This window comes from Zonotrichia leucophrys, chromosome 1, assembly GCF_028769735.1.
Source record: "Zonotrichia leucophrys gambelii isolate GWCS_2022_RI chromosome 1, RI_Zleu_2.0, whole genome shotgun sequence".
NCBI lineage: Eukaryota > Metazoa > Chordata > Aves > Passeriformes > Passerellidae > Zonotrichia > Zonotrichia leucophrys.
Genome location: NC_088169.1, coordinates 25398906 through 25411489, shown reverse-complemented (window position 1 = coordinate 25411489; position 12584 = coordinate 25398906).

Below are 12584 nucleotides of genomic sequence, written 5' to 3'. Positions count from 1 at the left end.
ACCATCTGAAAATCAAAGATTGAATTGGAAGGATGACACTTGTTTTTCTAGCTTTTGCACAGTTCATCCAGTATTTTCTTTCTTTAAAACAAAAGTAAATGAGTTTTGGAGTGTCTGCTAGTCTGCATGACTCTTTGTCTCCCTTGCCACAGGTGGCAGAAGTAAGAAAATGAAACCCCCAAATGCTCACAAGCTTAGAGCTATGAGCAAGGGGATGCTAAAGAATCTACATAGGGATGGAGAGTCTCTGGTTGTGCAGCACCTGAACTGTGGTCTCATTTCTTTGATGAAGAAACAGGTAAAGCTTGTGTCTAGAAGAGTGCCTGAGAGATTGGTTGAATCAGCAGTGTTGAAATCCATTGCAATAAAAAAATTTAAAGAGCTTCTGGGTCCCTGAATGTAGCTGGGTAATCCTCCAGCAAGGAGAAATCTTTTTGGGGCTGTAACCTGCACTCAGGATGCTTCCCATGCTGCTGGCAGGTTCCAGCAGAGTATCACAAGGTGTGTTGCAAATACTGAATATGAACATGTGCAGATGGTGACTTTCTAACTCTGAAAATGCTTTCTTTCCAGCACGCAACACATGCATGTCATTCCATGACACTGTGAATGTGTCCATACAGTTTGCTAAAATCATCCTTTATGTTAAAGGAGTAAATGGGGAGATGGGAACTTTATTTACCATCAACACAAAAGTAAGAGGTGATGCATGACATTGCTTCTTTCCATTTCACCTAAGGCACCTTCTCAGGGCAGGACCTGCACAGACATACACACCTGTATAATCTCCATACACAGCTGTGTAATCTCAAGTGCAAACTGATTTTCAGGGTGGGGTGGGGAGATGTTGATATACTCAGTCTTAAGCACAGGGCTTGCAGACCCAGAGCTGGGAAGGTAAGTTCTCCTGGGACATGCATTCCCAAGCAGATGGGTGTAGATATTGTCAATAGCATGACACCCAAAATTCCTGTAACTCTGTTTGCTGCCACATCAATTCTGTGTGTTGGTCATTGTTAGTGGCTGCAGATGGTGCTTCATGAATGCCTCCACACATGTTCTGGGCTGAAGTTCTCTCTCTTGAGCGAGGGTGAGGGGAGCTTACTGGGATAGGTACTAGGTGTTATCCAGGGTCCAGCATAGCCAGGACTTCAGGTTTTCCCCAGAACCTGTAGGTATCATTGCTATAGAAATAATCCCTTTTGCCTACTTTGTCAAATATGAGAGGATTTAGGCTATAAGCATTTCAACAGGTGCCTGCTCCTTCCCTTTGAGAGGGGGAACAAGATTTCTTCATTTAGCTGGTATACTGCAGTCCATAGGTCAGGATAGCCAACCCACTTCATCTACTTTTTAGCTACAATAAACTCTGAACTGGAACATCTAAAGCAGGTGCTTGATTATGCTGGTGCTCTTCTGGGTATGTGTGGATGGATTTGAATTTTTTTTTTTGTGTGCCTGTTGTGACTTTGTCATGTCCCTTCTACATAAATGTGAGGAAATATGGGCACATCAATTTCCTTTTTTTATCATAGATAGGATCAGATGTGAGCTTATGACAGTGGTTGTGACAAGGCTAGAGTCTGCATGTGAAGATATCCAAATCCTCTTGCTTTAATTTAGGTGTTTGAAGGTGAGGTATTTAGCCTTAGATTACATTATAGGCTCTTTTCATAAGCAATGATCAGGGAAATGTACCATCAAAGCTGATATGTGTCATCCTAAAATGAATGTCTGTGAGAAGTTAGGCAAGTACAAGGGACAATTCCTCTGTTTCCTTCCATTAGACTTGAAGAGAGCATGGGGTACTAGCTCTGGCAGCTTTGGATCACTGTGGATTGGTGGCAATGTTTCAGTGTTAATGGAACCTGGCCATAGAATTCCTCTTCACAGATGACAGAAGTAGAGCACAACTATGATGGCTCTCTCACAACTACTACTAAGAATAAGAACCAGCAGACCTGGGATGACAGACATTTACAGTGACCATCTGGACTGGATGGCTCTCCTCCAGAAGGGATGAGGAGTGGAACAGCTGACTTGCTAATAAATATCTACAAGTGTTCATCTCACATTTATTATGCCACACTGAGATGAAACCCTAACCCTGACTCTAACCCTAGGAGTACCAGTTAAGTTGTAGATATTTTATTTTTCCATTATCCTGAAGAACAGAAATACTGCTAGCACTGAACTCATGCTAGAGGAATTCCAAAGAAATACCATTCCAAAGAAGTACCATTCCAAGAAGTACCAACCAGAATAGTAATTAACAAACTCATTGAGAATGACAAAATACTAAGGGGCTTACAATTTAAGAGCAGTTTTCATGAAGAGAAATTCTGACTAATTTTGTGTCTTTTTTTTTTTTTTTGGTAGAAAATTGATAAAGGGAGAAAGAAAAGGAGGCAGATAATTTACTGGCTGAACGTTCACACAACAAGCAGTAAAAGAAACTTGAAAACCACAGGGTTGCAGGAGCTGTTCTGTCATTAATCAAACTTGCAAGAGAAAGGACTGAAAGGGTAATAAAATCATTTTTAAATTAGGTTAAATTAGAATTGTTCAAGTGACCACTACACATAAAATTTGCTTGTGTGCTATCATCAGAGTTAAAAACAGAATTAGTCAATTATTATAAGTTGTATAATTAATTAGGAAACTGTTACAGATCTAAAAAATTATTCAGAGTCTAGCACTTACTTTCATCAAACCTCATTTTATTAATCTGTGCCACAAAACCTTCCTACAATATTACTTTATGCAACAATCTCATGGAGTGAAGAAGGATTCCATTTCTTCATACAAATCCCTGGAATACATCCATTTGCTAGGTTTCAGGTTCTGCATTTTTTGGTGTCCATGGGGTATGATGGGAGTGCAGCTGGTTGCAGCTGCTCATGCTTTATACCCCTGTTCATCTTGGAGCCTGGCTGTGAGCCGTGAGCGTGCCATCACGGGTATATTTTCTCGAACATTTGGCCAGAGGCGTGCAAAATAGAAACCCAACAGTTGTGCTGACCAGGTGTCCTCAGAGGTTGGCTGGGGACACAGACGCTTCTTTTTACACTTTCTAGGAAGCATCCGGATGCTATTGAGTGAGCTAGGAAAGAGAATCTGTTCTTCATTCCTTGGAAAGCTGAGGTACTGTGGAAGAAATGCTTTGGGTTTTCCAGAAGGCATTCCTAAAATGGTTTGATGAAGAAGAAGCGTGTTTGGCCAGGGAAAGGGGCAATGCAGTTTTTGGAGGAGTGGGGTGAGTGATGGAACTCCTGCCCTGTGGAAATTACCCAAGGTTGTTCTTTGATGCCTTCTGTGCTTTGTGGCACCACAATGGCAGCCATAGGGTCTGTCACTGGTAATGTTACCACAACCTGTGGAGCTTGTTTTATTTATCTGCCCTTTCCTACTGCTATTGAGTGGAGATGGTCTTGGGAGGGACCAGCTTCTGACAGAAGCATTTCCTTGTCTATAAGGATGAGAAAAATGGGTGTAACTCAGTCTGATACTTTCTTAATCTCATTGGAATCCTGCTGAAGACAGTCTTGACCTTACCTGTTCTTTTTGCACACTCCTGTCCTTCAGCCCTTGGAAACACAGAGGCTTTCTGTATAAGAATCTTTTGTGTAGCTGAGGGAGCAGTGGCTTAACCAAGTGATCTGCTCCAGAACCACAGTCAGCATCACTGACACATCCATTAAAGCCTGAAAAGCGCATGTAAATAAAATTTGTGAAATATTATATGGCCATTAGCCTGTATGCAGTGCCTCTTAAATTGTCAAATAAACTGTTGAAGATTAGAGCTTTGTTATTCTCTTTATTGTTGGCATAAACCAAAGGATGGAATAGTGAGGAAATATAAAAGTCACTTCTAAACTTTTGGCCATGATGTCATACTACCAACAAACTATTGAAGACTTTGCAACATCCTCCTTTTATTTCTAATACCTTCATGTGGGGTGAGAGTCTGTAGTGATGCGGAGTCCCCAGGCAGGTGGAAAGGAGAGCTGCTTTATTGCAAAAACCAGGCCTTTTTGAGCAGTTAGCCCATTATCAGCTACATAGTTTTAAATCATAACAAACATAGTTCAACCAACCACCACACACCATGATGTGAACACATAATGGTTACATAACTTGTTTTTCTACCCCTAATTCAGCTGAGTCTCTTTCCCACAGTCCTTTTCTAGTTAACCAAAGTTACAGGCCAGAGCCATGATTTTACAAGGCGTTCTCTTGGTAAGGTTTTACCTATATGCACACTTTCAGATTAAAATGCCAATGGAATTAATCAAAATTAGGAGTGTTCAGCAGAGCAGGAAAGACTGCAGAGTGCTGCTGCTGCAAAAATTAATAGAGACATTCTGGAACCCTGGCTCCATTGCATGACTGAGTCCGTAACCTCAGCTGTAAAAGTTCATTATATATGTAGCTTTGGGGGATTTAACAAACCGTTTCAAAGATTGGAGATTATAAAAAAATGAAAAATAAATATGTTCATTACAGTATCATTACTTCATTTTGCCTTCAGAAACTGGCACGTACAGTTTGGCTGAGCAGACACGGGACAATTTATTTTGATCAATATGAAATACAATGCATTTTACCCTGCTCCTCTAACTCTTTCCATGGCTCAGGTTGCACGGAGTTTGATTAATGTGCATGCTTTACACAGGGTAATTTTTACTTTTATATCCCCTCTCATAGCTGTATAAAAAGGCAGTATCTACCCTGGATAAGAACTCCCTTGTGTTAGAGAAAACACACACATATGCATTTTTTTCTTTCCTTGCATTTTTGTTCTATGGTTTTGAAGGAAATAACTTTCAATAACTTTTGCTCTTTAGTGAATAAAGTATTGGGCTAGGAAGAGAGCAAACCTAGAAATGAGTAATCAGACAGAGTCTTCAATAGAATACCACCCTGACAGCTACAGGCTTGGTCCTATGGATGCACTTTAATATAGTCTCTACAACTAGTAATTGAAGGCAACAAATATCTTTTTGGCCCTACAAGACCATTTGATGTACTAATCTAGTTTTAGGTATCCAAGTAAAACCTGTTGCTCCCAATTTTCTATATTTTTGTGACTGGAGTGTGTGCATTTAATTGGTAAATAAAATTGAAACCAATTGATTATTTTTATGGTAATATTTATACCACTGGTAAAAGCCTGCTTCAAAGTTGAAAAAATTCAATCATCCCTTTTCAATATGGACAGAAGTAGATTTTTTTTCCTCAAAAAAACTCATGCAAAATTTAATTTCTTCAGTGTTGGTTTTGTTCTCATATAGATATATGCCTACAGGCTTCAAAGTGCTCCATGTAAAAGTTACTTAACTTCAGAAGATTTGTCTAATAATCTCCATTGGTGTACAAGAGCTATCGCATTGGAACTATTTGGGTTGTATCAACATTTACAATACTGCAGATGTTGTTAGACACTGACTCCTTGAAAGTACAGCAACTTTTCAGCTTTTTGCTTCACTGCTTTATTTCTAATGGATTGCAATACTACTTTATGCCTGACAAAGAATCTGTTTTCTCTGTTACTTTCTGATTTTGACTGTGATCTGTATTTCAAGGCAGCAGAAGTTAAAGCAGCTTTTCTTTTCCACCATCCCACTGACATAAGGGCATCACTGATAAATTGAAAACAAGGCTGTTCACTTCTTGCAAAAGTGTTTCTGACTGGTTGTGTCAGTGCTGCTCCTGTGCCCTGGCAGAAGCTGCTCCACAGAGCTCTGTAGCAGCCATGGAGAGCTTTTTACTCACTGTGAGCAGCCACTGAAATACAATTAATAAATCCATGCATTAACATTAGGCTTATTTAAAAATGGTAGGCGAAAACCCAAAATCACCTAAAACTCTCAGCATCACAGTTGGCATCTAAGGAAATCCTCAGCTTGTTTTTGACCCCCTGCTGCTGCTTCTTTACAGCAACCTCTGCAATTCAAGGCATCTACCCAGACTTGGGTTAAGACAGTAGGATGTTTAGACCACAACTAAATTAGAGGGGTTTGTATATTTTCTTACCATATGAGTGGCTGTATTTTTTCATGCTACCAGAGTGCTTAATCCAGTCAGAGAGTAGTTTCTGAGATATATGAATAGCCATTCTGTTATTACAAATATACTGACATTGTTTAGAGATAGAAATCATGATTTGGGAAGCAGGGGATAGAGAGGTGAAAAATGTTGCTTGACGGCTGACAAAGTAATTGGAAGCTGACTTGACAGCCTTCACTCCTGACAGCCTAATCCAGTACAGCTGCTTGTTCCCACAGGCTGTGCACTGAATGTAGGGGTGAATTCTTCTTCTCAAAGCCATAGAAACACCATCAGGTGTTTCCACTCCTGCAAAGTGAAGGCATCTGTGATTCTTGTGGCCAAGGCAGTATCCATCCATCTGACACTGCTCTGGAGCCCCCAGGGTTTTCATTCTGCCCTGGCCACTGTGCACAGCTCAGGCACCAGAAAAGGGCTTTGGCACATCTTGGAGACTAACTCCCTCCACACAAAAGGGCTCTTTGTTGGCATTAGGTGTGCAGAGCTGGGCTCTGCAGCAACCATGCTGCTCTCCTGGGTTTTACCAGTGCCAGGGGAAAAGGACAGACTGGAGAAGGACTGACAGAAGTCCATATTCATTTTCCAGACAGTCCCAGGAAGGGCAGTGGTGGCAGCCTGCACACAGAGCCCCTGCACCAAGGCTGTCACCTGCTGTTGGTGAGAAACAGCAGAGTTTATACACGTGTGTAAGCACCCACAGCACACACAGCACAGGGGATAACACACAACCTGAAAATCATCCAGCAGGAAGCAAGAGGACCCCTGACACAGGTTTTGTTCAAAACAGGCTTAAGCAAGGTATATGCATGCATAGGAGGGAGCAGAGAGATATGCCAAGCTAGGATCACTGTAAGAGTAGAAGCAGGCAGTATAACAGCACTTTAAAGGAGGTTATTTGTTTTCATGTCTTTAAGGAATGCTGTCAGTCTCTATGCTCATCAGACACAGACAGCAAATAAGTTTTTCCAGAAAGTGAGTATGATCTTAACAGCATCTGACTGCACAGGTGAACATTTTCTGAATACAATGACATTGCCATTGCTTTTTTACATAAAGCATCATTGGGAAGAGTACTCCATGACAGAGTACTCACTGTAAGAGCAGTGACTATAGGAGGAAACCCATCTTATTTCAGCACTGTGAACATGGAGCTGGCTGTTTGAAAGCTGAGATCTTGCACTCAGCTCCATTTCCAGAGTGTGAAGAGGGTCTCACAGTGGTTGGTGAATCCCCAGGCAGCAGCAGCCACTGGGCTGCCATGACAACCACAGGGGTATGGCCACAGGCTGTGGAGCTAGCACACATTGCATGGCTGCTGGCTTTGTGACTATTTCCTTACCATCAGCCGACTCTTGCCCTCTGCCAATGCTTCTTCTGGTTCAGAAAATATGGGAAGTAATTTCTACCAGGCAGCTCATTTGTATTGCTGACTTAATGGTACTTTTCTGATAAGTGGCACCAGATTATTTTACAAAAGAAGGCATCAATTGACCATTTTATGAATGGCCTACAATATATATACCATCTTTTGTCTCTTTCATTTCAGTGGTGGCCTCTAAACCATTTCTTTTCTAGGCCCAGGACATTCTTGATTACTCCAGCAGTGACAGAGCAATGAACAGTATGAACTATGTACGAACTATGAACAGCAATAGCCCAAGAATGTCAGCATCTCAGGGCAGTATGACTGCAATACAAATTATTTTGGACTCATGCTGTGACTTTTTAGGGGAAGAGACGCTCCATCTCCTCCACAGTACCTTCACAGAGCTTATCAGCAGAGCTTTTCCAGAGAGTGGACAACCTAGGTGATCTCTGCTGTTTGAATCATTAATCTTTGTCAAGTATTTCTTGCTGTGATAAGCTTCCAGTTTATTTTTTGTGTAGAATAATTCATATTTAGAGCAGTGGTAGCAGAATTGTATCCAAGCAGGATAAATGCTGGTCCTTACTTGCCACAATACCACACAATTTCAAGATGCTGCTGTTCGCTTAACTAGAGAGAGGGAAATAAAAAGCTCTGTTTTCCTCCACTTGCACACCCGGGGTGTGAGCAGCCCCTGCTCACCCTGCTCAGTCCACGTCTCAGCATTGCTGAGACCAGCACAGGACTGCAGCAGGGCCCCAGCAGGCAGTGCCACCTCTGCCCTTGTGCAGAGCCCTCTGAGCAGCTGCAGCAGTGGCAGCCCTGGACACAGACTCTGGGCAGCTCTAGGTCTCCCTCTCCAGGAACAAGGCTGATGAAAAGGCAACTGCTGAGGCTGACCATCAGGTCCTTCATTTGCTACCTTCTTCAGAATGTAAGATTGTGAATCCACCACTGAAAAAAATCTTTCTTATTGCACTCACATGTCTGTTATGTGTTTGTGCTTTCAGGTTAAGCAGTTAGAGAGCAAAGTGTAGTGAGGAAATACTAAAGAGACAGACAATCTCCTGCGCCTTCAGAGTGAAGGGACTTCCCCTGATTCTTTGCAGTAATTCATTTATTAGCTGCTGGGAAACAGCAATAATAATAAAAAGCATGTGTTTATCGTTATTATTTATCAGAACTTGTCCCTTCCCCAAGAAGTGGGGCTGGCACTTCTGCAAAGGCACACAGAGGCACAGCAGGTCCACGAGGGCAGCCTCCACATTGCAATGGGAGTTTTGCCGAAGGTACTGCTACCAGTAGCATTGCACCAGTTTACTTAAATTTAATGGGGTAGCAACTTAAAACACTATAAACGAGTTTTCCATTAGATATGGTTTCTATGGCCACTTGATTTCCATGGAAGTGTATGTTTTGACCCCTGAGCCATGTCTCCCTTCCTCCTTGGGTCATGGCACTCACATTTCCCTTAGCTGCATGACTTTAGCATTTACCGGGCTTTCAGAGAGATCTGGCCCTGGCCACCAGCAGCTGGGCTGGTCTGGCTCACTGCTCCTCACTCACTAACTCCTGTTAGCTCAGGGGCCCGAGCACACGGACTCTCAGGCACAGCAGAAATCTGAATGTGCGGCATCCCTCAACAAGATTCCCCCTGAACCTGCATTGCCCAGAAGCCATTTCGCGTTTGGGGCCTGGTGCAGTGTTGAGAAATGATGCTGTGAGGAGGAAGGAGAGAGACGCGTGGGCAGTCGGGCTGCCTCCCGCCGTCCTTCTGGCACTCATTTGGGTCAGCAGGTGGGAAGGAGCGGAGTCCCGGGCCGGCCGAGGAGCCGGGCGAGCCGAGGGCCGTGGCCCGCAGCCCGGGGGCCGTGACCGGGAGCCCGGGGGCCGTGACTCGCAGCCCGAGGGCCGTGACCCGCAGCCCGAGGGCCGTGACTCGCAGCCCGGGGGCCGTGACTCGCAGCCCGCAGCCCGGGGGCCGTGACCCGCAGCCCGGGGGCCGTGACTCGCAGCCCGGCGGGGCGGGCAGCGCGGGCCGGCGGCTCTCGGTGCGAGGCGGCCGTGCCGCCACCTGCCGGCCCCGGGCAGAGCCCCGGCATCTCCCGGACCTTCCTCTGCCCCACTTTGTGCTCTTCACAAATTATCTTACGGTATTTCCAGTTTTCCACACTCCTACGGCATTCCCCAGCATTCCCATAATGCCAGTATGTTTTATCCGAGTTTGTAAGGTAAATGTTAATGGCACATAATGGGAGACTTTGGAAAAAAATACCGCTGAGAGAAATGGCAAATCGCTTCTTTTTCTTTGCAAGAGCTTGTTTCAGAAGTAATCCCTCCAGTTTTTGGCTGTGCCACTAGTGTTGTGGCATATATATTGTATACATGCCTACAGTCTTGATTTTCCTACTTGTCCACATAAAGGCACTAGCCCGATTGCAGCTGCTCCCTCCTGTCTGAACATCAAGTTTTCTTTTACACAGAAAAAACGAACAGCAAAAGCACAGGAATGGTGCTTCAGCTATCAAATCTGGACACAAATTTTTAAACATCCAGACTCGACAACAGAGAGATGCCCTCTTGCCCCATAATGCAGTCACATTCTGAACATCCTATTGTAATTGGAGTGGTTCATATTCCCAGGCACAACAACACAAATCTGCAAAATTCCCACATAATGTAATACGAGACTAAGCACTAAATTAAATTGTTTTTTCTTCAAGGATATTTTCCAAAAGTATGTCTGTCTTCTAAAGAATATCCCCTTGCTTCAAGTTCTTCCATTTATCCATGCCCAGAACAGACAAAGCAGAAACTCCGAGATCTTAAACAGATTTAAGTGAAGGGATAATGCAATAGTAGATGAACTTTATTGTTAACAAATCAGAACTCATTCACCCTTGGGACACCTAGACCTGACAGGATCTCCTACAGGAGGCCTTCAAAAACACCTCTTTTCATTGACTGTATAGAATATGCCCAAACCATTCAGTCTGGGAGCTGAGGAAGAAGTGTGTCTCACAGGCTGAAATCAACAGGCTGCTTTTAGGACAAGGTACACCATGTATCCATAGCTCAGTTCAAATCATAGAATTATTTAGGTTGGAAAAGATCTCTAAGACCATTGAGTTCACCTGTTAATCCAGCACTGCCAAATCCATCACTAAGCCTTGTCTTTTGAATACCTCCAGGGATGGTGAGTCAACCACTTCCTTTGGCAGCCTGTTCCACTGCCTGACAACACTCGAGGTGAAGAAATTTTTCTCAGTATCCAATCTAAGCCTCCCTGGAACAACTTGAGATAATTTTCCCTGATCCTGCCATTTATTTGGGACACCTCCTTTCAGGTACTTGTAGAGTGATAATGTCTCCCCTGAGCCTCCTTTTCTGCAGGCTGAACAATCCCAACTCCTTCAGCCATTCCTCACATGAATTACTCTGTAGACCCTTCAAGGCTCCACTGCCATTCTCCGGACACACTCCAGCACCTCAATGCCTCAATGTTTTCTGCAAAAAAAGAACTGCAAAGACGGCTAGAATGCAATTCTGCTAATAGAGATAAACGGCATCAAAACTAGAGGCTGGGTTGTAGTCCCTGAGTGATCCTGGTGCACGGTTACTTTTCTGCATTTGTTATCATGTTATGTTAATGCAATTAATATGCACAAAGAGTAGATACTGATCAACTGCTCTCAGAAGAGACTAATTTTTTTTTTTCTGCCATCAGCAACTGAGTTTGTCACGGTCATGAATCATCTCATTCTTCAGCAATGACTGATTTCAGAATGTAACCAAACCAGCCTCCATCTACTGGTTAATAGTTAACAATTTCAAGTGTCTGATAAATTCTGGGCCAGATCTGAAAACACGTGAGGGCTCAGAGTTAATATTTATCTTAGCAGGGTGAAAATATAAACAGCTTATTTCTGTAGCCCCTTGTGATTTGTTTTCATTCTCTATATGAAACAAATGGGGCACAAGCAGCCACCTGTCTTTCCAGGGAGACAATAAAATAGCTGATCAGAAAAGTCTATCAGAAATAGAAGACCAGATGGGAGGAAGCTACAAGGACCAGAATCATAATTTACCACCACTAATCAGGTAGTTTAAGACCAAACATCTACCCTCACCTAAGTTTTGATCAAGTTATGCAGATTTTGCAAAAACTTTTATCTCTATCTGGAAAACTACTATCTCTATATTTCTTTGCTCAAATCCAGTATAGATTATATTTCTGAAATCCACATTGCTTAATTATTTTTCCTTTCAGCCACCTGCATCATGACAATATAAGTTTTATGGTCCATCCAGCTGGGAAGCAAGAGAGCACCTACAGCCTGAAAAAGAAAACCTTGAACAGTAGTTAAACCCACCCTCCATGTGGGTCATGTGGGTCTAGTAGCTTTATACTGGAGGATGTGACAGGCCAGAATCTGGGACACCTTTGCAGCCCCTTTCTACAGTCACCTCCTGACTCCCTGATTGCCTCAAATTCTCAGTGTCCCACAGAAGGGACAAATGAGCTGTCATTTTTATCTCCTGAAATGCCACAGCTGTTAAATTTATACATTAAGGCAAGCTGGCCCAAATTTCAGTTTATGATTCTATGTAACATCAGCAGTTTGAGGGCTGTTTCATAAAACCATTCAATTCACAGAGGTAAGGAGGATTCAGGTGGGAAACAAAGCAAGCATACAGGAGTTCTTTCCAGGTAAATGCTGCTCAGAATTAGCAGCTTTGAGACTTTCTGATTTTCATTAGTCTAATCCTCCTTTATTTTTTTTAATTTTAACTTTGACCTCAACAAGGCAAGAAGTTCTGCAATGTGTTAATCATGCCAGGCACTCAAATGATGCACTGAGAAGAAACAATTGTTTCCTTCCATTTTAAACCTGCTACCACAAGACTGGAATGGGTTCTCTCACTGCTGGTAATTTCCTGCTAGTTTTTCATTCTTTGTACTGGCAATTTGAGGACAGAGACAATGAGGAAAAGGTTTTATCTGGAAAACAAACTTCACTCCACTTCCTGAATTGCCTAAATTCTTCAATTTTAAAAAGTCCTTCAGTTTCAAGTTCTTGCAGCTCTTGTGCCTTCATGCACAGGTTTGTTACAGATCTTTTCTCCTTCATGATCACAAAATGTACTT